Source organism: Somniosus microcephalus, chromosome 4 (genome assembly GCF_052327205.1).
Source record: "Somniosus microcephalus isolate GS21.2 chromosome 4, FLI_Smic_1.0, whole genome shotgun sequence".
NCBI lineage: Eukaryota > Metazoa > Chordata > Chondrichthyes > Squaliformes > Somniosidae > Somniosus > Somniosus microcephalus.
In genome coordinates this window covers 44,445,412-44,458,805 of record NC_140990.1, presented here as the reverse complement: position 1 = coordinate 44,458,805, position 13,394 = coordinate 44,445,412, and the positions used below count along the sequence as shown (strand labels likewise).

The 13,394-nt window shown below is 50.5% G+C and overlaps 1 pseudogene; it reads right to left on the bottom strand.

Annotated features, from left to right (window-relative positions):
- The window catches only part of LOC147118767 (uncharacterized), a 166,371-nt pseudogene that overhangs the window by 123,295 nt on the left and 29,682 nt on the right, over positions 1–13,394 (bottom strand).

Sequence of the window (13,394 nt, the reverse complement as noted above, 5' to 3'; positions counted from 1 at the left end):
TTACCATTTGAAAGTTCCTGTGGAACCTGATTCCAGCATCCTTTCAGATGGTGCGTTCCAGATCGTAACAACCCTCTGTGTGAAAACAATTCTCCTCATTTCCCTCTAGTTCTTTTAGCAAATATTTTAAATCTGTGATCTTTGGTTACCGACCCACTTGCCAGAGTGAACAGTTTCTCCCTACTTGCTCGATCAAAACCCCTCATCATTTTGAAACTTCTATTAGGTCTCCTCTTAACCTTCTCTGCTCTAAGGGGAACAATCCCAGCTTCTCCAATCTCTCCACATAACTGAAGTCCCTCATCCCTGGTACCATCCTGGTCAACCTCCTCTGCACCCTCTCCAAGGTCTTGACATCCTTCCTAAAGCGTGGTGCCCAGAACTGTACACAAGACTCCAGCTGAGGCCAAAACCCTGCAGCTGTACAAAACCCTGGTTAGACCACACCTGGAGTACTGTGAGCAGTTCTGGACACCACACCTTAGGAAGGATATATTGGCCTTGGAGGGAGTGCAGCGTAGGTTTACCAGAATGATACCCGGACTTCAAGGGTTAAGTTACGAGGAGAGATTACACAAATTAGGGTTGTATTCCCTAGAATTTAGATGGTTAAGGTGTGATCTGATCGAAGTTTTCAGGATATTAAGGGGAACAGATAGGGTAGATAGAGAGAAACTATTTCCGCTGGTTGGGGATTCTAGGACTGGGGACATAGTCTAAAAATTAGAGCCAGACCTTTCAGGAGTGAAATTAGGAAACACTTCTACACACAAAGGGTGGTAGAAGTTTGGAACTCTCTTCCGCAAATGGCAACTGATGCGAGATCAATTGTTAATTTTAAATCTGAGATTGATAGGTTTTTGTTACCCAAAGGTATTAAGGGATATGGGCCGAAGGCGGGTGTATGGAGTTAGGTCACAGATCAGCCATGATCTCATTGAATGGTGGAACAGGCTCGACCGGCTGAATGGCCTCCTCCTGTCCTATGTTCCTAACTAGTGATTTGTAAAGGTTTAGTGTAACTTCCTTGTTTTTGTATTCAATGGCCCTATTTACAAAGCCAAGTATCCCATACGCTTTCTGAACCGCCTCACCAACTTGCCGTGGCACTTTCAAAGATTTGTGAATATGGACCCCCAGGTCCCTCTGCTCTTGCACCCCCTCAAAATAGTCCCATTTAGATTATACGGCCTCTCCCTGTTGTTTCTCCCAAAGTGCATCACTTCACACTTATCCTCATTTAATTTCATCTGCCTTGTGTCTGCTCATTTCACAGTCTGTCTCTGTCCTTCTGAAGTCTGCTACTACTATGCTCACTATTTACTACGTTGCCAACTTTTGTATCATCCGTAAACTTTGAAATTGTACACCTATACCCAAGTCTAGTCAGTTATATATAACAAGAAAAGCAATGGTCCTAATCCTGACCCCTGGGGGAACCCACTGCATACTTCCCTCCAGTCAGAAAAACATCCCTCAGCACTGCTCACTGCCTCCTCTCCCTTAGCCAATTATACCCAAATTACCATCAGCCCTTTAATTCCCTGTGCTTCTATTTTCCGAGTAAGTCTCTTGTGTGGTACTTTATCAAATGCCTTTGGAAAGTCCATATATACAACATCTGCTGCACTACCTTCATCATCCCTCTGTTACTTCATCAAAGAACTCAATCAGGTTAGTCAGACACAATTTACTTTTAACAAATCCATACTGGCTGCCCCTTATTAACCCATGCTTCTCCAAGTGAGAATTAATTTTGTCCTTGACAATGGTCTCTAGTCGTTCACCCACCACTGACATTAGACTGATTGGCCTGTAGTTACCAGGTTTATCCCTCTCCCCTTTTTTAAAAAGGGGTGTAACATTTGTAATCCTCCAGTCTTCTGGCACCACTCCCATATATCTGAGGGAGATTGAAAGATTGTGGTCAGAGCTTCTGCTGTCTCCACCCTAGCTTCCCTCAGCAATCTAGGATGCATCGCATCTGGACCGGGTGACTTGTTAACGTTGAGTGATGACAACATATTGAGCACCTCCTTTCTATCTATTTTTATCCAATTTCTCTACTCTCCCCTCCTCTACTGCGACATTAACTTCATCCTCTTCTTTTGTGGAGACAGATGCTAAGTACTTTATTTTAATGCAAGGAGTCTTGCAAATAAGGTGGATGAACTGAAGTTGTTGTTGAACACATGGGAGTACGATATTGTTGCTATCACGGAGACATGGTTGAGGGAGGGTCAGGACTGGCAGCTCAATATTCCGGGGTATAGAATCTTCAGGCGAGACAGAGGGGGGTGTAAAAGGGGAGGGGGTGTTGCAATATTAATTAAGGAGTCAATTACTGCTGTAAGGAGGGATGATATATTAGCGGGTTCCTCTAATGAGGCCATATGGGTAGAACTTAAAAACAAAAAGGGGGCAAGCACTTTGCTGGGAGTGTACTATAGGCCCCCAAACAGTCAGGGGGAGATAGAGGAACAGATATGTAGGCAAATCTCCGAGAAGTGCGAAAATAATAGGGTAATAATAGTGGGGGATTTCAACTTCCCCAATATAAATTGGGACAGTCAGAGTGTGAAAGGCTTAGAGGGTGCAGAATTCTTAAAGTGCATCCAGGAGAGCTTTTTGAGCCAACATGTAGAAAGTCCTACAAGAGAGGGGGCGGTACTGGACCTAATTCTGGGGAATGTAGCCGGGCAAGTGGTGGAAGTGTCAGTAGGAGAGCATTTTGGCGACAGTGACCATAATTCGGTGAGATTTAAGGTGGTCATGGAAAAAGACAAAGACGGCCCGGAAATAAGGGTTCTAAATTGGGGGAAGGCCGATTTTAATATGATAAGGCAGGATCTGGCCAAAGTGGACTGGGAGCAGCTGCTTATAGGAAAATCCACATCAAAACAGTGGGAGACTTTCAGAAGGGAAATAGAGAGAGTACAACACCAACATGTTCCTGTAAAGGTCAAGGGTGGGACCAACAAGCAAAGGGAACCTTGGATGACAAGGGATATACAGAAATGCATTAGAAATAAGAGGGGGGCTTTTGGCAGTTACAAAAGACTAAAGACAGAAGAAGCCCTAGAGGAGTATAAAAAGTGCAGGGGCATACTTAAAAAAGAAATTAGGAGGGCGAGGAGGGGCCATGAAATAACACTGGCGAGCAAAATAAAGGAAAATCCTAAGATGTTTTATAAGTATATTAAGGGCAAGAGGATAACCAGGGAAAGGGTAGGGCCCATTAGGGACCAAAGTGGCAATCTGTGTGTAGAGCCAGAGGATGTAGGCAGGGTTTTAAATGAATTTTTTGCATCTGTGTTCACTATGGAGAAAGATGATGCAGACATAGAAATCGGGCAAGGGGACTGTGACATACTTGAACATATTAGCATCGAGAGGGAGGAGGTGCTAGCGGTTTTAGCGGGCCAAAAAGTGGATAAATCCCCAGGCCCGGACGAGATGTATCCCAGGCTGCTGTGGGAGGCAAGGGAGGAGATTGCAGGGGCTCTGACACTAATTTTCAGAACCTCTCTGGCCACAGGGGATGTACCAGAGGACTGGAGAACAGCTAACGTAGTACCATTATTCAAGAAGGGTAGCAGGGATAAACCAGGGAATTACAGGCCAGTGAGTCTAACATCTGTGGTGGGGAAATTATTGGAAAAAATTCTGAGGGACAAAATTAATCTCCACTTGGAGAGGCAAGGATTAATCGGGGATAGTCAGCATGGCTTTGTCAAGGGTAAATCATGTCTAACAAATCTGATCGAATTTTTCGAGGGGGTGACTAGTGGGGTGGATGAGGGAAATGCTGTGGATGTGGTGTACATGGACTTCAGTAAAGCTTTTGACAAAGTCCCGCATAGGAGACTGGTCAAGAAGGTAAGAGCCCATGGGATCCAGGGTGCCTTGGCGCGTTGGATCCTAAACTGGCTGAGTGGCAGGAGGCAGAGGGTGATGGTCGAAGGTTGCTTTTGTGACTGGAAGCCTGTGTCCAGTGGGGTACCTCAGGGATCGGTGCTGGGTCCCTTATTGTTTGTGATCTACATAAATGATTTGGATGAAAATGTAAAAGGTATGATCAGTAAGTTCGCAGATGACACGAAAATTGGTGGGGTGGTAAATTGCGAGGAGGAAAGCCTCCGGCTACAGGACGATATAAACGGGTTGGTCAGATGGGCGGAAAAGTGGCAAATGGAATTTAACCCTGAAAAGTGCGAGGTGATGCATTTTGGACGGACAAATAAGGCAAGGGAATACACAATGAGTGGTAGGACCCTAGGAAGTACAGAGGGTCAGAGGGACCTTGGTGTACATGTACATAGATCCCTGAAGGCAGCGGAGCAGGTAGATAAGGTGGTTAAAAAGGCATATGGGATACTTGCCTTCATTAGCCGAGGCATAGAATATAAGAGCAGGGAGGTTATGATGGAGCTGTACAAAACGCTGGTGAGGCCACAGCTGGGGTACTGTGTGCAGTTCTGGTCGCCTCACTATAGGAAGGATGTGATTGCTTTGGAGAGGGTGCAGAGAAGATTCACCAGGATGTTACCTGGGATGGAGCGCCTCAGCTATGAAGAGAGGCTGGACAGGCTGGGGTTGTTTTCCTTGGAGCAGAGAAGGCTGAGGGGGGACCTGATTGAGGTGTACAAAATAATGAGGGGCATAGATAGGGTAGATAAAGAGGAACTTTTCCCCTTAGTAGGGGGGTCAATAACAAGGGGGCATAGATTCAGGGTAAGGGGCAGGAGATTTAGAGGGGATTTGAGGAGGAACTTTTTCACCCAGAGGGTGGTTGGAATGTGGAACTCAATGCCTGAAAGGATGGTGGAGGCAGGAACCCTCACAACATTCAAGAAGCATTTGGATGAGCACTTGAAATGCCATTGCATACAAGGCTATGGACCAAATGCTGGAAAATGGGATTAGACTGGACAGGGATGGATGGGCGGCGCAGACACGATGGGCCGAAGGGCCTCTTTCTGTGCTGTAAAACTCTATGACTCTATGACTCTATGACTCTACTCATTCAGTACCTCAGCCACGCCCTCTGCCTCCGTATGATGAGCTCCTATTTGGTCCCTAATCGGCCCCACCATTCCTTTAACTATCCTTTTACTTTTCATATGTTTATAGAAGATTTTTAGGTTCTCTTTTATGTTACCCACTAATCCTTTTTCATAATGTCTCTATGCCCTTAATATATTCTGTTACATTTTCCTCCGCACTCTCTGTATTCTGCCTGGTTTTTGACTGTATTCTGTACCTGACATTTGTTGTAAACCTCCTTTTTCTGTTTTATTCTAACCTCGATATCCTTTCTCATCCAGGGAGCTCTAGCTTTGCATGCCCCATCTTTCCTCCTTATGCGAATATGCTTCGTTTGTACCTGATGCGCTATCAATTCTAATAAAAGGCTAGGCAGAGTTCAGAACAACAGGCTTTTATTAACGACTGAATTGCACTTCAGACAGATCAGGACTATGCCTCTAGTGGACGACCGAATGCCAGGAGCTGCCATGCGGCCGCTCTTATACTCGGTAGCCCAGGGGCGGAGTCAGCTGAGGCATAGTCAGGCACAACAGTGAAACAAGAGTGAACGACAACAACAACAACAACAGTGAACACAGTGAACTACAGTGGTTTACCACATTCACCCCTCGTTTAAAATTAAGTCCGGCGGGGTGAAGTGTATCAAAAGTTCGAGTAGGCGAGTCTGTCGGGCGGCCTCGTTTGCCGTCGAGATCTTCGTGGCGACGGTTGCGATGGTACAGCTTCCCACGACGCGTCTTGAGCGGGGTCCAGCACCGGCGTATCGTCCCCTTTGGTGTTGGGTGAGCGAGTGGGCTCCGGCTGGTCCTGGGGGCGCGGCATGCCGTCTACTGGGGTGGAATGGACAGGGATGAGAATTGGGCCTACTGAATTTTGGGCCGTGTCGGAGGGGGTCGTGGTGGGGGGCAATGGTGGCGGGTCAGAGGACCCCGAGGGTGCCAGATCTCTAATGGAGACTGTGTCCTCCCGCCCGTCCGGGTATGCCACGTAGGCGTACTGGGGGTTGGCATGGAGGAGGTGAACCTTCTCTACCAGGGGAGCCGTTTTGTGGGACCTTACATGCTTCCTCAGCAGGACGGGCCCTGGGGACGTCAGCCAGTGTGGTAGTGAGTTACCGGATGTGGACCTCCGGGGAAAAACAAACATTCGCTCATGGGGGGTTGCATTGGTGGCTGTACACAGCAGTGACCGGATGGAGTGGAGCGCATCGGGTAGGACATCCTGCCAACGGGAAGTCGGAAGGTCCCTAGATTTTAAGGCTAGGAGGGCCGCCTTCCAGACCGTCGCGTTCTCTCTTTCAACCTGTCCGTTCCCCCGGGGGTTGTAGCTGGTGGTCCGGCTTGAGGCAATACCTCTCATGAGCAGGTACTGACGGAGTTCGTCGCTCATGAAGGACGAGCCCCGGTCGCTATGAATATAGCTGGGAAAACCGAACAGAGCAAAGAGGTTGTGCAGGCATTTAATGACCGTAGCGGTGGTCATGTCCGGGCAGGGGATGGCAAAAGGGAAACGGGAGTACTCATCAACTATGTTGAGGAAGTACACATTGCGGTCAGAGGAGGGGAGGGGCCCTTTAAAGTCGATACTCAGGCGCTCAAAAGGGCGGGTGGCCTTGATCAGGTTTGCTCTGTCAGGCCTATAGAAGCGCGGCTTGCACTCTGCACAGACTGGGCAGCTCCTGGTCATGGTCCTGACCTCCTCGATGGAGTAAGGCAGGTTGCGGCCCTTAATGAAATGGAAGAACCTGGTGACCCCCGGGTGGCAGAGGTCGTTGTGGAGGCCCCGTAGTCTATCGATCTGCGCGGTGGCGCATGTGCCTCGCGATAGAGCGTCTGAGGGTTCGTTGAGTTTCCCTGGCCGGTACAAGATGTCATAATTGTAGGTGGAAAGTTCGATTCTCCACCTCAAAATCTTGTCATTTTTGATTTTACCCCTCTGCTTGTTGTTGAACATGAAAGCAACTGAACGCTGGTCAGTAAGCAGGGTAAATCGTTTTCCAGCCAGGTAGTGCCGCCAGTGGTGCACCGCCTCCACAATGGCCTGGGCCTCTTTTTCCACAGAGGAGTGTCTGAGTTCGGAGCCCTGGAGGGTTCGTGAAAAGAAGGCCACGGGTCTTCCCGCCTGGTTAAGGGTAGCGGCCAGGGCAAAGTCGGATGCATCGCTCTCCACCTGGAAGGGGATGGACTCGTCTACCGAGTGCATGGTGGCCTTGGCAATGTCATCTTTTATACGGTGAAAGGCTAAGCGGGCCTCCGCCGTCAGGGGGAAGGAAGTGGACTTGATAAGTGGACGGGCTTTGTCCGCATAATGAGGGACCCACTGGGCGTAATAGGAAAAGAAGCCCAGGCACCTTTTGAGGGCCTTGAGACAGTGGGGCAGGGGAAGTTCCATCAACGGGCGCATCCGGTCAGGGTCAGGACTGATGACTCCGTGTTTCACCACGCAACCAAGGATAGCGAGGCGGGCTGTGCGGAATATGCACTTTTCCTTGTTGTACGTGAGGTTTAGGAGTTGGGCCGTGCGGAGGAACTTATCAAGATTGGCGTCATGGTCCTGCAGGTCATGGCCGCAGATGGTCACGTTGTCTAGGTAGGGAAACGTGGCCTGTAACGCATTCTCGTCGACCATCCGGTCCATCTCCCTCTGGAAGACGGAGACACCGTTGGTGACGCCAAAAGGAACCCTGAGCAATTCAGTAGTTAATAAAATTGATGCGCTATCAATTCTAATAAAAGGCTAGGCAGAGTTCAGAACAACAGGCTTTTATTAACTACTGAATTGCACTTCAGACAGATCAGGGCTATGCCTCTAGTGGACGACCGAATGCCAGGAGCTGCCATGCGGCCGCTCTTATACTCGGTAGCCCAGGGGCGGAGTCAGCTGAGGCATAGTCAGGCACAACAGTGAAACAAGAGTGAACAACAACAACAACAACAACAACAGTGAACACAGTGAACTACAGTGGTTTACCACAGTACCCGAACTATCTCAGCCTTGAAGGCCTGCCATTGGTCATTCACCGTTTTCCTGGACAATCTTTGTTTCCAGTCCACCTGTGCTCGATCCCTTCTCAAATCACGGAAATTGGCTCTCTTCCAGCTGGGTATTTTCACCGTTGATTTTTCTTTGTCCCTTTCCATAACTACTTTAAACCTAATGATATTGTGATCACTGTTAACCAGATTCCTCCTGCCCCAGAACCGATGAGAGACCCTTTAAATGTTCTGACTGTGCAAAGAGGTTTCAGAGTTCATCCAACCTGCTGAGTCACCAGCGAGTTCACACAGATCTTCAAAAAAAGGAAGATGTTTTGGAAAGGCTGGCGGCACTAAAAGTTCACAGCCATCTCAGAGTAGTGTCCCTTTGTGGTAAACCACTGTTGTTATTGTTGTTGTTGTAGTTGTTCTTGTTGCACACTGTTGTGTCTTTGCATGCCTCAGCTGACTCCGCCCACATGCCCGGGTATAAAGGTGACTGCTCTGCAGTCCCCTGCCCTTTTGGATACCAGGCTACCACGAGAGGCATGCTCTGTTCTTGCTAATAAAAGCCTATTAATTAACTCTCTGTCTTTTATGAGGAATTGATAGTGTATCAATTTTATTAGCAAAACAAAATGTCGAATCCCGGTCCAAATACTGAACAGCAGGAGCTGCATCACATGGCGCCAAACGCTGAGCAGCAGGAGCTGCTGCGAGCCCCCAGACCAACATGCCTGGACCTAGACCCCCAAGAAGCGGGTTTGGCTAACAAATTCGCACATTGGCTGCGTTGCTTCGAGGCTTACCTGCAAGCCTCAACTGTGACCCTGGACGAAAACAAGCTGGAAATCCTGGCCTCAAAGGTGAGCCACCAAGTTTATACAATAATCCAGGACGCGACGACCTACGTGGCGGCTATCGATCTGCTTAAAGGGCAATACGCACGCCCGGTAAATACGGTCTATGCCCGGCACCTCTTAAGATCCCGCAGACAGCAGCCCGGGGAATCGGTGGAGGCTTTCCTACGGGCACTACGGATACTCGGCCGAGGCTGCGATTGCAAAGAAGTATCAGCCGCAGCGCACACGGAGGGACTGATCCAAGATGCTTTCGTTGCAGGTCTAAGGTCCGACTACTCCCGGCAGAGACTGTTGGAAAAGGGAGAAATGGACCTGAGAAAGGCAGTGTCCCTCGCGCTCTCGCTCGACGCGGCCCACAGGAATATGGACGCTTTCTCCCCTAACCGCTCCGCACCGTGGATGCCGCAAACTTGGGTCATGGGACCGTCACCTTCAACTGCTGCCGCGATGTCCAAGGCACAGAAATGTTATTTTTGTGGCCAGGCAAAACACCCCAGAGCACGCTGCCCGGCGAGAAACGCTACCTGCTCCGGCTGCGGGAAGAAAGGACACTATGTCAGCGCCTGCAAAGGTAAAACCGCTAACGCCAGCAGCGCCGCGTGCGAACTGTGGGGGCAGCCATCTTGTCCGCCATCTTGGGCTCCCCCAGCCGCGTGGGGATCGGGATCATGGGCGCCGCCATTTTGTCCGCCATCTTGGACATCTCCAGCCTCAATCACGGGGGACCCGGACTCAACCACCGCCTCATCTGACGATCACGTCGACTCGCTTGACCATACGCTGGCCTCCGTGACGCTGGACCAATCTCTCCCTCATCAACTGTCCAGGTCCATGATGGACATTACGGTAAACGGCCGCGCCACTACCTACCTTTTGACAGCGGGAGCACGGAGAGTTTTATCCACCCCGACACGGTGCGCAGTTACTCTCTCCAGGTCCTGCCGATGCGCCATCGAATCTCTATGGCTTCCAAAGCCCAGTCAGCGGACGTCGGTGGCTACTGTGTAGTGACCCTTTCAGTACGGGGCACAGAATACAAAAATGTTAAACTTCTGGTCCTGCCCCATCTCTGCGCTGCCGTTCTACTGGGGTTGGATTTCCAGTGCCACCTTAAGAGTGTCACATTAGCGTACGACGGACCCCTCCCCCCACTCACAGTCTGCAGCCAGCAGTTTTTAAATCGCCCGCCGCGCTCCATTTGCAGCCTCTCCACCCTTAAAGTCCCCCCCCCTCCTTGTTCGCTAACCTCACCCGCGACCGTAAGCCCATCGCTACCAAAAGCAGGCGTTACAGTGCCGGGGATAGGAGCTTCATTAAATCCGAGGTAGCGAGACTCCTGAAGGAAGGGATTATTGAGAGTAGCACCAGCCCATGGCGAGCACAAGTGGTGGTGGTGAAGACTGGCGGAACACAGCGCCTAGTTATTGACTACAGCCAGACGATCAATCGCTACGCCCAGCTAGATGCATACCCACTCCCCCGCATATCTGACATGGTCAATCAGATAGCACAATATCGGGTGTTCTCGACGATTGATCTGAAGTCGGCATACCACCAGCTCCCCATCAGGGCTGAGGACCGCCAGTACACAACTTTTGAAGCTGACGGTCGTCTCTACCACTTCCTCAGAGTTCCCTTCGGCGTCACCAACGGGGTTTCAGTCTTCCAACGGGAGATGGACCGGATGGTTGACCAGAACGCGCTCCAGGCCACTTTCCCCTATCTAGACAACGTCACCATCTGTGGCCACGACCAGCAGGACCATGATGTTAATCTAGAGAAATTCCTCCGTACGGCCCAGTGGCTGAATCTAACATACAACAAGGACAAATGTATGTTTCGTACCACGCGCCTTGCCATTCTTGGCTGTGTAGTGGAGAACGGAGTCATCGGCCCCGACCCCGACAGGATGCGCCCCCTTATAGAGCTCCCCCTCCCCCACTGCCAAAAAGCACTGAAGAGATGCCTAGGGTTTTTCTCGTACTATGCTCAGTGGGTGCCCAACTATGCGGACAAAGCCAGACCCCTCATCAAGTCTGCCTCCTTCCCTCTGACAGCAGAGGCATGTGCAGCCTTCACTCTCATAAAAAGAGATATTGCGAAGGCCACAATGCACGCAGTGGATGAGTCCATCCCTTTTCAAGTGGAGAGCGACGCATCCGACTTTGCCCTAGCTGCAACCCTTAACCAGGCGGGGAGACCCGTGGCCTTTTTTTCAAGGACCCTCCAGAGCCCCGAGATTCGACACTCCTCTGTCGAAAAGGAGGCCCAGGCCATTGTGGAAGCGGTGCGACATTGGAGGCATTACCTGGCCGGAAAACGATTTACCCTGCTCACTGACCAGCGTTCAGTAGCTTTTATGTTTAATAATAAGCAGAGGGGCAAAATCAAGAATGACAAGATCTTGAGGTGGAGAATCGAACTCTCCACCTATAATTACGATATCTTGTACCGGCCCGGGAAACTCAATGAGCCCCCAGATGCCCTATCACGTGGTACATGCGCCAACGCGCAGGTTGATAGACTGAAGACCCTCCACAATGACCTCTGCCACCCGGGGGTCACCAGGTTTTTTCACTTCATCAAATCCCGTAACCTGCCCTACTCCATCGAGAAGGTCAGGACCTTGACCAGGAACTGCCAAATCTGTGCCGAGTGCAAACCGCATTTCTATAGGCCAGACAGGGCAAGCCTGATCAAAGCCACGCGCCCCTTTGAGCGGCTGAGCGTTGATTTTAAAGGGCCCCTCCCCTCCTCCGACCGCAATGTGTACTTCCTCAACATAATTGATGAGTACTCCCGTTTCCCGTTTCCCGTTTGCCATCCCTTGCTCAGACATGACCAGTACCACGGTCATTAAATGTCTGAATGACCTCTTCGCCTTGTTCGGTTTCCCTAGCTATATTCATAGCGACAGGGGCTCATCCTTTATGAGCGACGAACTTCGTCAGTACCTGCTCGTGAGAGGTATTGCTACAAGCAGGACCACCAGCTACAACCCCCGGGGGAATGGCCAGGTGGAGCGAGAGAATGCGACGGTCTGGAAGGCAGTCCTTTTAAACTTGAAATCTAAGTGCCTTCTGACCTCTCGCTGGCAGGAGGTCCTCCCTGCGGCACTCCATTCCATTCGGTCACTGCTTTGTACAGCCACCAATGCCACCCCTCACGAGAGAATGTTCTCCTTCCCCAGGAAGTCCACATCGGGGATCTCATTACCGACATGGCTGACTTCTCCAGGACCCATCCTACTGCGGAAGCACGTGAGGTCCCATAAGACGGACCCCCTGGTCGAGAGGGTGAGCCTCCTCCACGCCAACCCTCAGTACGCTTACATGGTGTACCCGGACGGGCGGGAGGACACAGTCTCCATATGAGACCTCGCACCTTCGGGTGCTCCCGAAACACTTCCTTCGCCACCCACCACTACCCACGCCTACCCCCAGGTTGCTTACGTAGCATACCCGGATGGGCGGGAGGACACAGTCTCCACACGAGACCTCGCACCTTCAGGTGCCCCTGAGACTCCACCATCGCCACCCACCACTACCCACACCCCGACCCCTGTAGACGGCATGCCGCAGCCCCAGGACCCGCCATTGACTACACAACCTCTCGACGAGACGCCGTTGGATGCTGCACCACTACCGCCGCTGCTACGACGATCAGGACGGCATACAAGGCCACCTGATAGACTTAATTACTCGAACTTTTAGTACACTTCACCCCGCCGGACTCAATTTTAAACAAGGGGTGAATGTGGTAAACCACTGTTGTTATTGTTGTTGTTGTAGTTGTTCTTGTTGCACACTGTTGTGTCTTTGCATGCCTCAGCTGACTCCGCCCACATGCCCGGGTATAAAGGTGACTGCTCTGCAGTCCCCTGCCCTTTTGGATACCAGGCTACCACGAGAGGCATGCTCTGTTCTTGCTAATAAAAGCCTATTAATTAACTCTCTGTCTTTTATGAGGAATTGATAGTGTATCACCCTTTAATTACACTCTTGCAAAACAAGGAGAATTACTGTCCCTTTAACTACCACAAATCCCTGTGTGGAGGAGAGGGGGAGATACAGTCTGTCCCAGTAACTGTCCCATAAGGGCTTGACCCTCGCCCACTCCCTGCTTTTCCTCAAGTGTCTCATCCTTAAAATTCTCATCCTTGTTTTCAAATCCATCCATAGCCTCGCCCCTCCCTATCTCTGTAATCTCTTCTAGCTCCACAACACCCCCCCGCCCCCCCGAGATATCTGCGCTCCTCTGATTCCGGCCTCTTGAGCATCCCCGATTTTAATCGTTCCGCCATTGGTGGCCGTGCCTTCAGTTGCCTGGGCCCAAAGCTCTGGAATTCCTTCCCTAAACCTCTCCAACTCTCTACCTCTCTCTCCTTCTTTAAGATGCTCCTTTAAACCTACCTCTTTGACCAAGCTTTTGGTCATCTGCCCGAATATCTCCTTATGTGGCTCGGTGTCAAATTTTGTTTTCTAACGATCCTGTGAAGAGCCTTGGG